This window comes from Vidua chalybeata, chromosome 10 (genome assembly GCF_026979565.1).
Source record: "Vidua chalybeata isolate OUT-0048 chromosome 10, bVidCha1 merged haplotype, whole genome shotgun sequence".
Taxonomy (NCBI): Eukaryota; Metazoa; Chordata; class Aves; order Passeriformes; family Viduidae; genus Vidua; species Vidua chalybeata.
Window position 1 is genome coordinate 7,343,352 of NC_071539.1, and position 15,476 is coordinate 7,358,827.

The following is a 15,476-nucleotide window of genomic DNA, read 5'->3' on the forward strand; positions in this document are numbered from 1 at the left end:
ATTTTTATTTTATTTTATTTTATTTCCAGGCAGAGCTTTAGCACCTCTGGAGAATTAATGGCTGTTTTGTTTACAATGGGTAGCCTGTATCCAGTTCTTCCTTCCCAAAGTCCATTTGTGCTGTAGAGAATATGTAGGGATTGTGAATGTACTCGTAAGTAGCATTCCACAGTTGAACTAATTGCCAGGCCAAGCGAGGGACCACAGTAAATGGGTGAATAATTTGATCCAAGATGGATTTGTACTCTACCAACACAGCCTGAAATCTTCTAATGCTTTTGGATTTGACTGTGAGCTGTTCATTGTTGTTTGAGCCTGTTCTTTTCTATTACCATATTTTCTCTGGATATCATTTCTGTGTACCTTATCTTTGTATAAAAGGCCACATCTTTACCATATTTCCAGGGAGTAGTCAGTAGAGGCATACAAAATTTACTGCTGTAGACCAAAATATGACAGATAAAGGTAGTGCATTACAAAGTTCTTGCCCTCAATCATACAGAAGCCTCTCTATGCTTCTGTGAGCAGTGGCACAAATGTGGCTGCACTGTAATGGGAGAAGGGTTAACAGCAAACCAAGACACTTTCTACAGCAAAAAGAGATGGAATCTTCTCCAAGCAATTACCTTGTATGTAATAAACAATGTCAGTGGTCAATAGAGGGAGTTTTCTTACCCTAATCCCCTTTCATTTAGCTTAAAATAGAAGTACTATTAGTTTGACTAGCAGGTTGGTGTACCATGAAGCCTGGTCATCCCTAGTTGAAGGCTAAATTTAACTGCTAGCAGAAAGGTTGCTCCAGTAGCTTTTGTCTATGCTTTCCTTGAATAAAATACAATAATGCATGCTAGAGCTTCAGTGGTGTTAGATGCTTTTGTCAGATGTGTCTATAGATATGCTGCAGCCTTTTGGAATACAGAGTGCATTGCTTTTTATTACAGATTTTATTGGCATCATGAAGTTGTGAGTAGCTTCTCCTGCACTTTTTGCTTTTATTTGCTCTGAAAATCCAGCTCTAATTACTAATGGATACTTTAAAAAATAATTTATTTCTGGCAAAGGATGCACATAACCTGTTATCATTAGATATCTGCTGGCAGTAGATATAGCACAGCTTGTGCTTTGGCTAACCCTTGAAGGAGGGGAAGATTTAATAAATGAGAAAAGTCAAAAGCTTTTGTGCTTATATGTGCTTAAAGTAATGAGGAATTTAAAGATTACAACACCATACCTGTCCTTCTACATATGAGCTGTGGCTTTCAATAGATGTGATGTTCCTCATGGATGCAGTAAGATGTGACAGAATGGTCACACAGCTGAGTATTCCATGGCTGAGTGGCCCTCAGCTCAGTTACAGGACACAGAAAAACAGAGCTTCAAGACACCATGTTTCCTTTGTGTTACATACATCACCTGACTGCTGCCCTTTTTAGTGGGGTGCAGCTACTGTGATCTCTTTCCTAACCATCAGTTTTCTTGTGTGTTCTTTTTTGCTTCAAAAATACGTTTATTTGAAGTAGAGTTGGAGTAAAAAAAAATAAAATGTAGCACAAAATTAGAAATAAAGGAAGTTAGTCCTACCTAATATCATGAAAGGTTATATGCAAAATCAGTGAAAACTGCAAACCTTTTAAAATTTATTTTAGTGTTGTTTTAATTTTGTTTTCATTTTTGTTTTTATCACCTTCTTTATAAAGAGTGTAATGATAAAGCAAGGGCAGTGCCACGGAAGGCCAGAGGTCTTCCAGTTACAGAAGGGTGATCAAAGAGAAGAGCCTTAGCCTGACCTTAGCCACAGCCATTCCCAGCTCTTTGCTGCAATCTCAAGCAACTGCAATTTCTTCTGTTCCCTACTTGTGTTTGTGAATTCTCAGTGCTTGAATCCTGCTGCTTCTGGCTTATAAAATCCCGTGTCTGTAGCAAGTTTCTTCATTTTCTTTCTGGTTTGGCACTACTGAAGGAATCAGAATACATTTTATTGTTTATTCCTTAGCAGTTCTGTATTTTGTGGAAGGAAATTGGCCTTCCTCCTGCCAGCATCCGTGGAGCCAGAGAACACCCCAGAGTTGTCAAGGCAACAGCTTTTGCTTGGGGAGCTGCGAAAGAGAAAGAGACAGGAACGTCCTCTGGGCTTTTGTTGCAGGGCACAGAAACATGTGTGGTCCCTTTACTGCAAACACCATCCGTGGGTCAGGGAAAGTAGAAGTTACAGTGCTACATAATGATGTGGGGCTTCTGAGAACAGCATCCTGATGTACACTCAGCTCTGGAATCACAGACCCACTCTGGGCTTCTCTTCAGTGTGTTTGTTCTGCTGGGCAAGGCCCTATTGAAATAGTGGCATAAATCAAGTGGGTTTAGGCTTTTGGATGGGAAAGGGAGCTTGGTTCTCTTTACTGCCTAAAATTTTTAGCAAGCAAAGCTTTCCATTTAAAAATTTTATCACTATTCAGTGCTCTAGAAGGGTGTCTATTGGTCTAATTACTAACTGGATTCCTGTGATGATCTTGCTTGCCTCTGTGGGAGATTTGCTTCTCACGTTGGACAAACCTGACAGTGAATAAGATCCTTACCTAGAATAAGGCACAGGGCTCACCTGAACCAACAGACCTATGCTAAAATTTACCTGGTGCACACTGTGAGCTGCATGATTCCAACACAGAAAATGCCATTGCAAGAGCTCTAGAAATGCATAGAACCTAGCAAAAGTTCCTTCATTCTGTCCCAAGGAACAGGATCCAAGGATACTGTCTGCATTGTAGTATTCCTGGTATTTCTTCTGCTTCAACAGCCAACAGTTATACAATCTTACATCTGTATATTATAGTTGGAATACTCAATGCATATTTCTATGGAGGCATGAACAGTTATGCATTTCCCTTTAAACATACAATGAGGCTATCAAGGGTTTAACAAAGTATTTTTTATGGGGAGATCAGATGGACTCAAGACTTGTTGCTGTGCTTAGTTTTTGGCACGCAGTGTTGCCCTCTTCATGCAGTAGCTACTTGATATCTCTGAAGTGCATATTTGCTGTCATGTTACTGCTATGTGCATAGTAAAATGCTATATAGGACATAGCATAATCTTGTTTGATATTATGATCCTATAATTTACTTTAAAAAGATTAATCTTGTAAATACTGTAAAGTTTTATTAGTAGTTGCAGTAAGCTGTTTAAGATTTATGAAGCAGCATTATTTATATTTATAGTCAGTGACCTTGATACCTTCTACTTAGAGCTGAGATATTTTTATGTTACTTTGCTTTTTGATTTTCTTGGCCTTGGTTTAAAAAGAAAAGCACCCCAAAAAATTAAACAAAAACACTGTTAGATTTTTGATTTTCAAAAGATCTCCCAAACTTTTACAAACTCTGATCCACAGAGATTTTGGAGGTTATTTTAACACGTATTGCCATTTCATGTAGTCATTCAAGTCATTAAGGCATGAGTAAGGTACATTTAGAGAGACAGGACATTATCGATGTATTAGCCTCATTGAAGAGCATTTTATTGTTGTATCAGTCATTCCAGAGAAAGGTTCTGAGCCTAAGAGCACAGATGAAAATATATACAATCCCTTTAGAAGGTGGAATATTTGAATTTAGCTTGCAACATAGTTGCATGAAATTATCACTCCTGTCATGTCAGCTGAAATATCAGAAATCCTATTTCTAATCCCTTCCATGTAATGTGGCACGGGGACATAGATACATATCAGCCACAAAGGGAGCCAGCACAACCTTTCAGACAGACTCTGCAGGCTGCCTACAGTTCAATTCCCCTTCTCCAGCCTCCCCACCCACTGGTTGAGCCTCTTGTTGCCCTTCCAACACCTAATGCACTCCTGACACAATGGAGGGAGGGCAGGAGCAGTGTGGTGAAAAATCAGACACTGCAGACAAAAACTTGACAGACTGTCTTCCTCCCAGTGCCACAATATGAACTGGCCAAGTGAAAAGTGATGGCCATTATCCTGTCTCACTGAATGACTTAAGTGACTTACAGCCACATGCAGAGAAAGTTCTTTGGACTATTTCCATGGGGGTTTTTAATTTAATTTGCATAATAAGATGTACAAGGTAGGTTTTACAGTTTGAAGCAGTTTCATTTTCCTCTGACTCCTGTGTAAAGTAAGGGTAATTTCATTGAAGTCATTGGAGTAACTTCATTATGAAATGGATGTTGGGAGAGCACTTTCACAGTCCTTAGGCAGCTTTCCAGTTGTTGCTCCTCAATACTCACCATAAGCTCCCATTTACATCTTCCTGAGGCTGAGTGATCTGGGCACGCTGGGCACTCATCCAGCACTGCACATCTCAGGAAAGATGGCTCCTGATGGATTGTTCAGTGTTGTACAGGACATAACCTGAGTCAACAGCCAGGAGTCTCATGCACTCAAACAACTTCCTTTGACAACATTTTGCATTGACAACAATCTGGAAAATGTAGGTGTTCTGATAAGCACAGTGTTGTATTTACAACTGTACAAATGCTGCCTCAGGTTCACTTGAAAGCTTTGTGTTTGACATTCCAGGCTAGTACCTCTCTCCTGGGATGCTGGCCATGCATCTCTTTCGTTGCTTTGTCACAAATACTGACTTGAGATACTTTTCTTTCTGAAAGTTTTGCTAAAATGGATAAACTCCAGTGAAAAGTTTCAATTACGAGAACTGATTTCTTGAAGGATTCCCAGCAAGTTCTTTACAAAAGCTCTGACAAAAGCAACTGCTCTCTGCCTCCCTGTCCAGTGACTCCTGCTAACTCAGATGCATATCCATGGGCTTGTGAAGAGCAGCTGTTAGAGCACCAGCAGCCAGAGACTAAATGTAAGCAGAGAGGAGATGGACCAAGATCTGTGTACTTCTGTAATTGTTGTATCACATGGGAACTTGAGGTACCAAGCCTGGCTATTCCCTGGCGTGTGCTACAGCTTCTGGAGCCTGGCCTGACCAGTAAATCCTTTAATTATTTACAATTGGGCCATGCTTTTATACATGTCCAAAATCCAGGAGAAGGCTGCTTGGACCCCCCTCACCAGTTGCTGTCAGTGTGTACAGCTGTTAGAAAGCACACATGGAGCAGCAGGAAGTATGACTTGAGAGGCAAAAAAAGATGCTACTTGTCTTGTATTTATCCCTAATGTACCTAAGATACTGTAAATAATGGCAAGCAAAAAAAAAATTCAGATTCTTACAAGTGCAACATACTAGAAGCTGCTTTTTCCCTCTGCAGTGGAAATGCATTTAGCAATCTCTTCCCATTTATTATTTCTGATGGAAGCAAAATCTTACCACATAATAAGACAATATTTCATATATGTGAATCCACGTTCATCATTCCAGCAGCATCCTCCATCTTTTCTCTCTTACTTTTCTTTTTTTTTTTTTTTCTTTGGAATTTGTGGTTAGGTAGTACTTATAGTACAATAATATTTTTGTGATTTATTACTTGCAGAAAATAAAATAATAAGGTACTCTTTTTCATTTTTTTTCACCTTTGTTCTGATGTGCTAAAATAATGGTTTTTGTTAGTTGAGCACTCTGTTGATAAAACCTGAAGTACATGACAATATGAGTGAAATTCATTATCAAGCAAAGAATGTAGTGAACTTTGCAGCAAATCATCACAAAGTAATCTTGCTTTTCTCTCTGATCTTACTCTAAATGCGATTTGCACTCTTCTGGAAAGGACTTTGTGCTGGTTTTGATGTTACATACAAATAGTCTTGCTTTGTAAAATGCCCATTATGCCTGTTTACATTGAGCAGCAGTTCTATTGATTCAAGCTGTACTGATTGGAAAGCAGAAGTTGTTAATGCTAAGCCCCTTCAAAGTTTTTCATAAATTTATGGCATTTTTCCAGCGTTGCTCACAAAACAGCATAGAGCTGCTGGAAGGAAATGCTCCAGCTGCAGGGATAAGTGGAGCCAAAAAGTAACATCCAAATAGAAATTATCCAGTTCGTGATTTCACTTTGATCACCAGATGTTTGCCATGTGACTTCAGCATTTGAGAACACAAGACAGGAGAATGTGATGGCGTGGTACTTAGCTTAAATCTAACACAAGGGCTCATAGCTCAGCAGTAGATATACACAATCAGTTACTGACTTTTCCCATTTTTTGAGAAATTCCCTGTTTATCATGATATTGATTACAGCAAACTATGTCCTCATGCCACGTTTTGCTTTGGTTTTTCAATTCTTTAAGCTCTGAAAGACTGTGGAAGCAGAGCAAGATACATTCCAGATTAATGGTATAGTTTACTCTGGTTTGGTTGGTAATTTTTGGTTGGTAATTAAGACTGGTTAGTGATGTTAGCAAATCATAAAGAGCATTATTCTCCACCTTTAAGGGTTTCAGATTTAGATTTGTATCTTCTAGTTTTAGCACTAGAAGTAATTTGATTTAACTGCCTCCAATACAATGTACTTGAGGGAGATTTTTCAGCTTTTCTTAGTTATGAATTAGTTGAGGCATTTAAAAATGCACAGAATGGAAAGGACAATTTAGAGTTTTCAAGTTGTGACCCTTTATGACCTCTGTCAACCATCTCATACAGTGCAAAGCTCCATCTAAAATCTTTTTACAATTTTTACTCTTAACCTCACAGGATGGCTGATGCAAATTTTGGGTGCTTCAGAGATTAAAAAGTGGTTTAAAATGTCCACTCTAAACTTATCCAGGGTCTGTTTATAGCCACTTACTCTCATAATTGAATCATTACATGATGTACGCTATAGAATTTCTAAGTGAATTTGGATAAATGACTGAATTTCTATGTAGGACTTATCCCAAAGCAGGAGTTTCCCCCCCTCCATCCTCTCCCACCTGGCCACACATTTTTGTCTCTTGCTGCCTCAGGTATTTGCCAAGTTCCTTTACTGATCTATGTTAGTACTTTCTGTGCCTGGTTTTGAAGGGATGTTTTTATGCTAGAATAGTGAACCAGGACAGCTCAGCAATGGCCTGAGGAGCACATAGAGAGGCAGGGCCTGGCAGTTACACTTCTGGTTTAGCTTGCTCTGGAACTACAACCTCAACTCTAGATTGATAAAGGTATGATAATTCTTTCTTTCCTAACATTTTGAATGATAATTCTTCCTTTTACCAATTTTTTTTTTACTATTATTATTATTATTATTATTATTATTATTATTATTAATATTATTATATTTATCATCATTATTATTATTATATTTTAAGTTCTGCAGATCAAAGACTGTCTTTTAGTGACTTGCACTGTGACAACCACAGTAGATCCCCACATTTAGATATCAAGATAGTGTGGATACAAGAGCACCACAAAGCCTTTTTGATTGCTGACCTTCTACCCCGGCTTTTTGTGTTGTGCTGCAAATTTATCCAGCTTCACTGAAAACAGATTATATTCTCTGTTATTTGCTTCAAAATTAATATTTATCACATTATATGATAGAATGTGAATTTTAATTAAGTCAACTTCATTTTTCATTAGTGCAAAAGCATAGATTTTGTTAACTATATAAATTCCCACTTTTCTTTATTACATGAAAGTTTCTTACTTGTGAACTTCCTTGACCTACTTAGCAGTCCTAACAGTGAACAACATTGATCCTCTTTATCTATTAACATCTGAAATGTGTGATATTGACTTACAACATGGGTTTTAATGTAAGATGATATAATGCCACCTATTATTTTGGAATCTGGACCAAAAAAATGTATTTTATAATAGGTTCCTTTATGTGAAACAAAGTGTTCTTAACATTTTTAACAGTTCCTGAATGTCCTGTCTCCACCCTTCACTACAGTATTTTGCATACGTCTGGGATTTCTAGGTCTGTTTCTCACAGCAGTGTTGAGAAAATTTCATGCTTTCACATTTTTCAGCTGTAATACTATTTACTTTGAAGAGAACTGAATATCCTCTAGTATTCTGCCAGGTCCCTCTCTAGACTTCCACACCGAGGTAGTTTTATTTGATCCTTTTATGTGAAAGATTAAATTTCCTTGTGTTGTATGGTGAGATACCAGTGCTTATTTTCAGGGAATTATCTTATGGAATGTTCTCTGTTCTAAATTATTTGCACCCAAATCCAAAATGCCAGGAGCCTTTGTTTCAGTAACAGAACATCTGATCTGTTCTTGCAATTCCAGGGAAGGTCCATTCCCCAATATTTACATATGTTCTCCATCTTCCATTAAGAACTTAACGTCTTAATTCTTACTTAGAAAAAAATACAAATAATTATAGTTATTAATGTTCCAAAGATAAATGGATAAACTTGATTGCTGGGAGGGAATTCACTGAGAAATTTTGAATGTTCATTGCTTTTCAGGTATATGAGTTTAAACTGAACATTAGGAATTTATTCCAAAACTTTATGCAATTTAATAATTCTTGACTTTCTGACATGTTTATTTAATTTACTGTATACATGCCATAGGTATTTCACAGCCTGAGCACACTTTCTATGTTCAGACAAATATCCACTTTATTCAATGATATTACATTTTGATAGGAGTTTTGACTGAGGAGAGGAAGCTGGGTCAGTCCCACATGTTGTGGAGACTTAAAATCAGGAATTAATACGCAGCAGAGCTATGACAGTGGCTTTAATTCTACTCACATTAATTTTCACTGTTATTATTAATTAAACCCTGAAAATCAGGGATTTAATGGAAACTCTGACAGACCTTTAATTATAGCATTTCAACAGACTTATAGCATAGGATGTCCTCTACTAGCTCACAGGACATTCTGTACTTGAGAGGGTATAAAAAGAAGTCATAGTTTTTGGTGTACTTTATATTCAAAACATTTTTTAATTCTTGAGAGGCTTTCACTCAGTGTTGTCTGCTGCATCCAGCTAAGTTACACAGAGTGGATGCTTTAACTGTTGTACTCAAGTACAGTTTGGAAACAGAATTTTTAAATCTTTTTGATGTGATTGCTCATTATTGTTCAAAACCATCCATCATTGCTTTAGGAGAATGGGTTTCTCACCATTTCTTTGTGTAGCAGAGTGCATTATACTCATAGATACATCTACAACTTAAATTATTTGGCTTGCAAATTTCTGACAGGAGGGACGACCTTTTTTCCCCTCTGTTTATGTGCCATCTGCCATAGTGGGGTCCTGACCAGAATTCCTATGTGTACCCCTAATATAAGCCATAAATTCCAGTCATTCATCCCACATGATTTGTACCACTGTGTCTCAAGTCTTTGCATTGTGTGTCCCATTGAGGCCTTGGCTGTGCAGGGTGAGTTCCATCAAAGTGATTCAGAGGAATGGAATTGTCAGGAGGGAGAGGAAACTGTCAGATACTGTGGGCAGCAGCGTTCTGTAAAGTTTAGTACATCACATTTCAATTTGTCCAAGCATACAACCATATAATGAGCATTTTTTGTGTGTGAAAAACAGAATTATACCCTATTGGCTAATTTCTACAATTTTACCACAAATTTTGCAACATATACTTTCTGACAAAGAATGTTCCTGAATTCACAGGGACCTATGATAATTGAAAATGTCACTGAATAGTGCAGAGAAATAGATGTAAAGCTCTAACACTGGAAGAGCTACAGTCTAAAAATGAAGGAGGTACAGTCTAAAAATCTCAATATCAGAGACAGATTTGAAGTATTGTAGCTATTTGCAATAATTATAGATAAAATAATGAATGATTTTGGAGAAGCTGACTGATGAGTTTTTAAATATTTTTGATACTGGTAAAAACTGGTGTTTAATCAGTTAGCCACCTGTTCTCTTGATTAGATAATGGAACCATAAGAAACAAGTAAAAATGTGTATGTTCTAAAATTAAAAGAGAAAGGAGTTTGAAGTTCCATAATAGAAAGGATTTAAACTTTTCTTGACTAATTCTGAGATTTCTAAATTTGTACAGTATACAATAAAGTTTGGATTCATATGTTTGCTTTTACATGAACCACTTCTAGAAACATTTTGGGCAGCTAAAAAAGTACTTTTTGCTAGGAATCTAGCGAAAACTGTGTGTATTTACATTGCATGTTCTAACCAAATGTACAAGAGCTGTTCAACTTAGTTCACTTTTATAGATCTACATAAGAAGGAATGTGAATAACTGAATAGAAGCAGTGATTCACTCTGCATTGAAAAGCACTGCTGAGAGGAAACACTCCTAAGAATTAAAATCTTCTGGATTACCTTAGGGTTGATAAGCACATGAATGGCTGTGATCCAAAGTTGTTCTCTGAGATCCCAGTCCCAAGCACCCTGGCTGGCTTTTCTCACATGATTACTCTGAGAGAGACAAACGTTACTGATGTGAATAAAGCTTGAATAGACACATGAAGTTCTCTTCTCCTGTTCTCCACTTCTGCTTTGCAAAGAAGTGGCTTAAAACTCAGCTGAAATTCTTGAGTGCTGGCCCAGGGGCTCACATCAGCACAGGGCAAGACTGCCAGGTCCAGAAACCGAAGAGGGATCACAGCACTCTGTGCCACCTCTGTGCCAGAGGGAGAACCCAGTGCTGAGCACCTCCTGCTACTCTTTATTCATGTCAAATTTAGAACCAGAATCCAAATTTACATGAACAAGCTGTTCAGTTGATTCTTTTCTTTGCTCAGCTTTGTAATGAACCCAGCAGAGTTTCAGAGCTCTGCACTTTGTTTGCAATCTATGACTTTTTACCCCCACTGATGGTTTTTCATTCTATGAATATCTATCCATAGCCCATTTTTTTTATGAATGGACATTTGAAATACCTCATTGTGAAACCATTTGTTCTTAACTGACAGTCACATGCTCTCTCTGCTTTTATTATCCCACTCTAGCATTTATTCAGCCATCTTCTCAATCAGATAAGGAATCTCAATTCTCAGAAAACTAACCTTACCAAAAAACCAGATGGTTTTCTCCTGGTTTATTTCTGTGAACTGAAAAATGGAGGTAGAGGAAGAGCAGGAGGGCTCCCCATGGTGGCAGGGAGCTGTTGGGTTTTCAGTGCTATAGTGTGAAACAACAGCCTGAGAGCTGGCCAGCACTGTGTGTCCCTAATCCCTTCTGAGAATGCATTGTGAAATAAAATAATACCTATGGCAGAAAATAAATACACATAAATAAATACACATTTTATGTAAATTTAGGGAAAAACTCCTCCAAAATAATTGCTTTGAGTCATTAGGAAAGCTGCTTTAGTGTAAGGGCTACAGAGACTTCTTAGCAGGATCAGCATTGCCTGGCTGGGTTTAGCCAAGCACTGGGGATGTCAGCTCTGGACTGAGTTGTTGTTAGCACTGGGGAATTGCCTGCTGTGTGGATGGGCTTAATGCACTATTATATGGTGTGGATGCAAATTTAATGGGCTTGAAAATAGAGAAATTGAGCCTGAAACCTGTGGGGCATGTCCTTGGCCCAAACCAACCCACACCACATCTAAGCAGAGTCAGTCTAGTCAGAGAAGTGGAAGGTGTTAAACCAGTGACTGATTAGAATCAGGACCCGTTACTTAAAAAGGAGTTTTGGCTGGGCAGGTGACCACAATGGCTTTTTGATTTTTGATTTTTTTTTTAATTTGCATTTTTTCAAGGAGTAGAGCAGCCATCCATTTAAATGCACATGAAATACAAACCCAAAGTGTTAAAATGACATTTTAGAAATAGCATAACAGTACAGACAATGTTAAAAGAATGCAATTTGAGAAGGTGTCCTTCCACACACAGTAATGGGATTGCCACTGTTGCTCAGCACATCACAAGAAAGTTTTATCTTAAAAGAGCAAAATAATATCATTAACAGAAAATTAAACTTAAAGTCACCGTGAACTATGGACTTAAAAGACCCTCAAGAAATGAAAACCAATTGTCTGTTGGAAAACCAGGAGGTCAAGTAGTCATTGACCAACCAAAAGCTGCACCGATTGCTGAAACGTACAGTACTTTCAAATCCAATTAACTGTTTCAAGCAGACAGTCCTCATTTTCTCTTTCATCAGGAAGGGAAATTTGCAATCATATATTCCAATGAAAGTTAAGTTGTTTTGATCTGATAATTGTCAGATGTATTTATCTTAATTTGTAAGTTTTTAATGCTAAAGCTCCAAGCTGTTCAGATATAACAGAAGTACTGGGAAATGAGGTACAAAATGCTGGAATTCAAATTAACCAATAAATATATTTTAATATATATCAGCAGGACTCTAGAGGATTCCATTAATGTTGAAAAATAGAAAGGATTTAGGTTAATTTGGTAAGAAGGCAGGTCAGAACGTTTACAACAGTGGCATAGAATTGTATAGAGATGCAAAATTTTTCAAGAGAGCAGAATTTTTTCAAAAACGCTGACTCTAGCTGTCACAGCCCTGCCTTGGTTAAATCCAGTGGAGAGATATGAGGACTTTCTAATTTGCTTTCCCTCTATTTTAATAATAGCTGTGCATAAGTAATTTATGAAAGGCCAACCAGGCAGTGGGCAACAGAAAATTAAACTCATTTTATCTGAAAGCAGGTGGATTTCTATATATCATTAGCATGCATAGAATTCTCACAATGTTATTTCTCATACTGATGGAATGTAACCAAATAATATATGAGTTTTTTGCTTATGCACGAGTGAAATTTTTAGATAAAAGTGCCAGCCCCAATGGCAATTTTCTGCAAAACGAAAACTAATTCTGCGAAGCTTCTTATTACTGGGAAGACTCATTTGGCTTGCATTAGAGACTGACATAAGTGACTTTAGGATTTTACTAACAGATTAGATGAGATGTGCTATATGCAGTAATGTCATTAGAGAATGTAGCAGCAGAAGCAGAAGAGTTTGTGGCACTTAAGGACACTGGCACACGTAAATTGTTTTCATTTTTGACAAGCTTTTAAATGATTTTTTTTCTCCTGATGAGAATATGTTTTAGTTTTAGGTTTCCCTCACTCTTCCCCTGAAAGAAAGACTGAAAAAAAGCTTCTGCCCGAATTACTGCTCATATTATTTCAACCCCTGATACCAAATCTATTGTATGTGCCTGTCTTATCACCTGTATCACCTTGAGAGGGACTAGATTTTTGTGAAGAAAACAATACTAAAACGAAATAAATGTATTGTGCTGTTATTATAATCTAAATAAGGAGAGAGAAGCAAAACACATATTTCTATACTTACTGTATTTTTACTATTCATTAACAGAAATATGTTTGGAATCTCTCCACATACCATTCAAAGTATTTTAAAACAGCAACAGATATGCTGCAATCATTTGACTTAAACAAATACAGCTTTCCTTTTCTTACTTCATAAAAGTCTGTTAGGAGTTTGGTTGCTTTTAATTATGATACCCAAAGGTACATCCTGCATAAGACTTTTTCCACTCTTACATCTTGTTTAACAATAAAGAGCATTGGCCAAGCAGTAACTTTCTCTGAGGCGAGAAGAAGTAAAAGACCATGCTAATTCCTATCCCATATAATATCAATTTTTATGATGCAGATGAAGGTGAAACTTTCCATTTTAAATTTTTTTTTTAAATTCAAGAAGCAATAGTAGCAGCTACTGGGTGTTAGCAGTAACTACTCTTCAATGGTTGCATTGGCTTGTAATGCCAACTTTGTAGTTTGCAATATATTTTGTTCACATTTGAATTTCAAAAAAGAGGGAAGATATGACTGTGTTGTTGGAACCAATAGCACTGACCCAAGTCGTATGACAGAGATAGTCCTTTGTAACCCTGGCCCATGTGAGGTGACTGTGTCCAGCTCTTCTTAAGCTGTTTATTCAGTTTCTTCTATCAGCACTCATGTATGTCACACTTACATGACTTTTTTGTATTACATGACTATTTTATTGGTTCACTTAGATAGCAAGTTTATATTGTCCTCCACAGTCAGTACTTTTACAGAGCTGTCTTGACTACCAAAGGCCCTGAGGAACAGGAAAATAAAATCCTGAGGTAAACTGCACGGGTGTAAATGTAAAATGACTGTGTTTACCTGAGTGAAGCTAATCTGGGTATGTAGTGCTCTGCTAAAAAAAAGCTGAGTTTGACCCAATGGAACCAATATTGAAAACAGACTTGATACTGAAGAGAACCATAAGCTTTTTCTCAGGGGAAATGCTGATGTTGGCCATGGTGAGGCAGACACAAAATACTTCTGCTGGAGTCCATGGATTTCCTTGAGACATTGCTCAGCACAAACAGAGACAGAGCTTGGCTCTGCTGTGCCATGGACTCAGCCAGAGTATCCAATCAGAAGGATTAGAATTCCAGTGGTATCGTCCAAATGGATACATTGCAAGGCTCTTTACATACTCTGGTTCATAAAGTCCCTCCCTATTGTACTTGCCACAAATGTGTAAAAGAGAGAGGAAATCACTGAAGAAATAAAAAAAAACCCTGGAACTTCTGTAGTGAGGTGCATGGACACCTTGCCAGCATCTGCTGAGATCTGGCTCCTGCTGGCATGGGAGAGCTGAAACACAGGGACAGGAGTATGTCCTTATTCCAGATCAGTCCTTCCTCATTCTGTGCCACCCCTCCTAACAAATAAACTGACCAGTGGTAATTTTTATGTGATGCTAACACCTAGCATAGAAACTTATGTCAAGACTTTCTGGAGGATCCTGGACTTAGAGCACTAAATCTGTTTCTTGCAGGAAGTTCAAGATGTGTCACATAGTTCTGACCATAAATATCTGAAATTCCATCTTAAAGCAAGTTAGGTTCTCTGCCCCCACATTCTCGACTGGAAAGCTGATTCAAAACATCCCTCCATGAAAAATTTTAACCAACCAAATATAACAGCAAGTTTGTTCCAGAGCTGTGTCCTTCCTTTTTAAACTTTGCTCTAAGTCAGTTTTTAAGGAAGACCTGCACAGTAGATCCTCAGCTCTGTCATGCTATTCCATAGACTGCCCAGACACTCCCTGAGTCTTCTGCATTATCCAATTGTACGTTCAAACAGATACCTCAGAAAAAACATTTCAACTCCTTCAGTGCTAGGAAATGCTTTTTCCCCATATAATATTTCTATATTCTAACAGCCTTCTGATAAATAAAGAGAGCCTACAAGACAGTCAGAGAGGGAATTTTGACAAGGGCATGTAGTGATAGGACAACGGGAAATTACTTCAAACTGACAGAGGGCAGACTTAGATCAGGTATTAGTAAGAAATTCTTGACCATGAGGGTGGTGAGGCCCTGGCACAGGCTGCCCAGAGAAGCTGTTGCTGCTCCATCCCTGGAATTGTTCAAGGCCGGGTTGGATGGAGCTCTAAGAAACCTGCTCAGATGGAAGGTGTCCCTGCCCATGGAAGGGTGTTGGAATGAGGTGATCTTTAAAGCCCCTTCCACCCCAAAGTGTGCTGTCATCCTCTGATTTACCTGTGATGCTTTACAGCTTTGTATAGCGAAGGCTTCAGCACTTTTGGCCTTAACTGTGAGACTTCCGTAGGGTAGTACAAAGTATTTAACTAGTAACAGTGATCAGAGAACCAACAAAAGACAGAAGTGAGAAC

The 15,476-nt window shown here is 37.9% G+C and overlaps 1 long non-coding RNA gene across 2 annotated transcripts in view; it reads left to right on the forward strand.

The window, feature by feature from the left end:
* LOC128793238 (uncharacterized) overlaps positions 1–15,476 on the forward strand; it is a 53,060-nt gene that overhangs the window by 5,803 nt on the left and 31,781 nt on the right. Inside the window, exon 7 of one of the 2 annotated variants that reach the window (XR_008432703.1) lies at positions 30–827. The exons of the other annotated variant lie outside the window; for it this stretch is intronic. This is a non-coding gene — a long non-coding RNA (uncharacterized LOC128793238). Of the gene's footprint in view, positions 1–29; positions 828–15,476 lie in introns of those variants that run through there. 2 annotated transcript variants of the gene reach the window in all.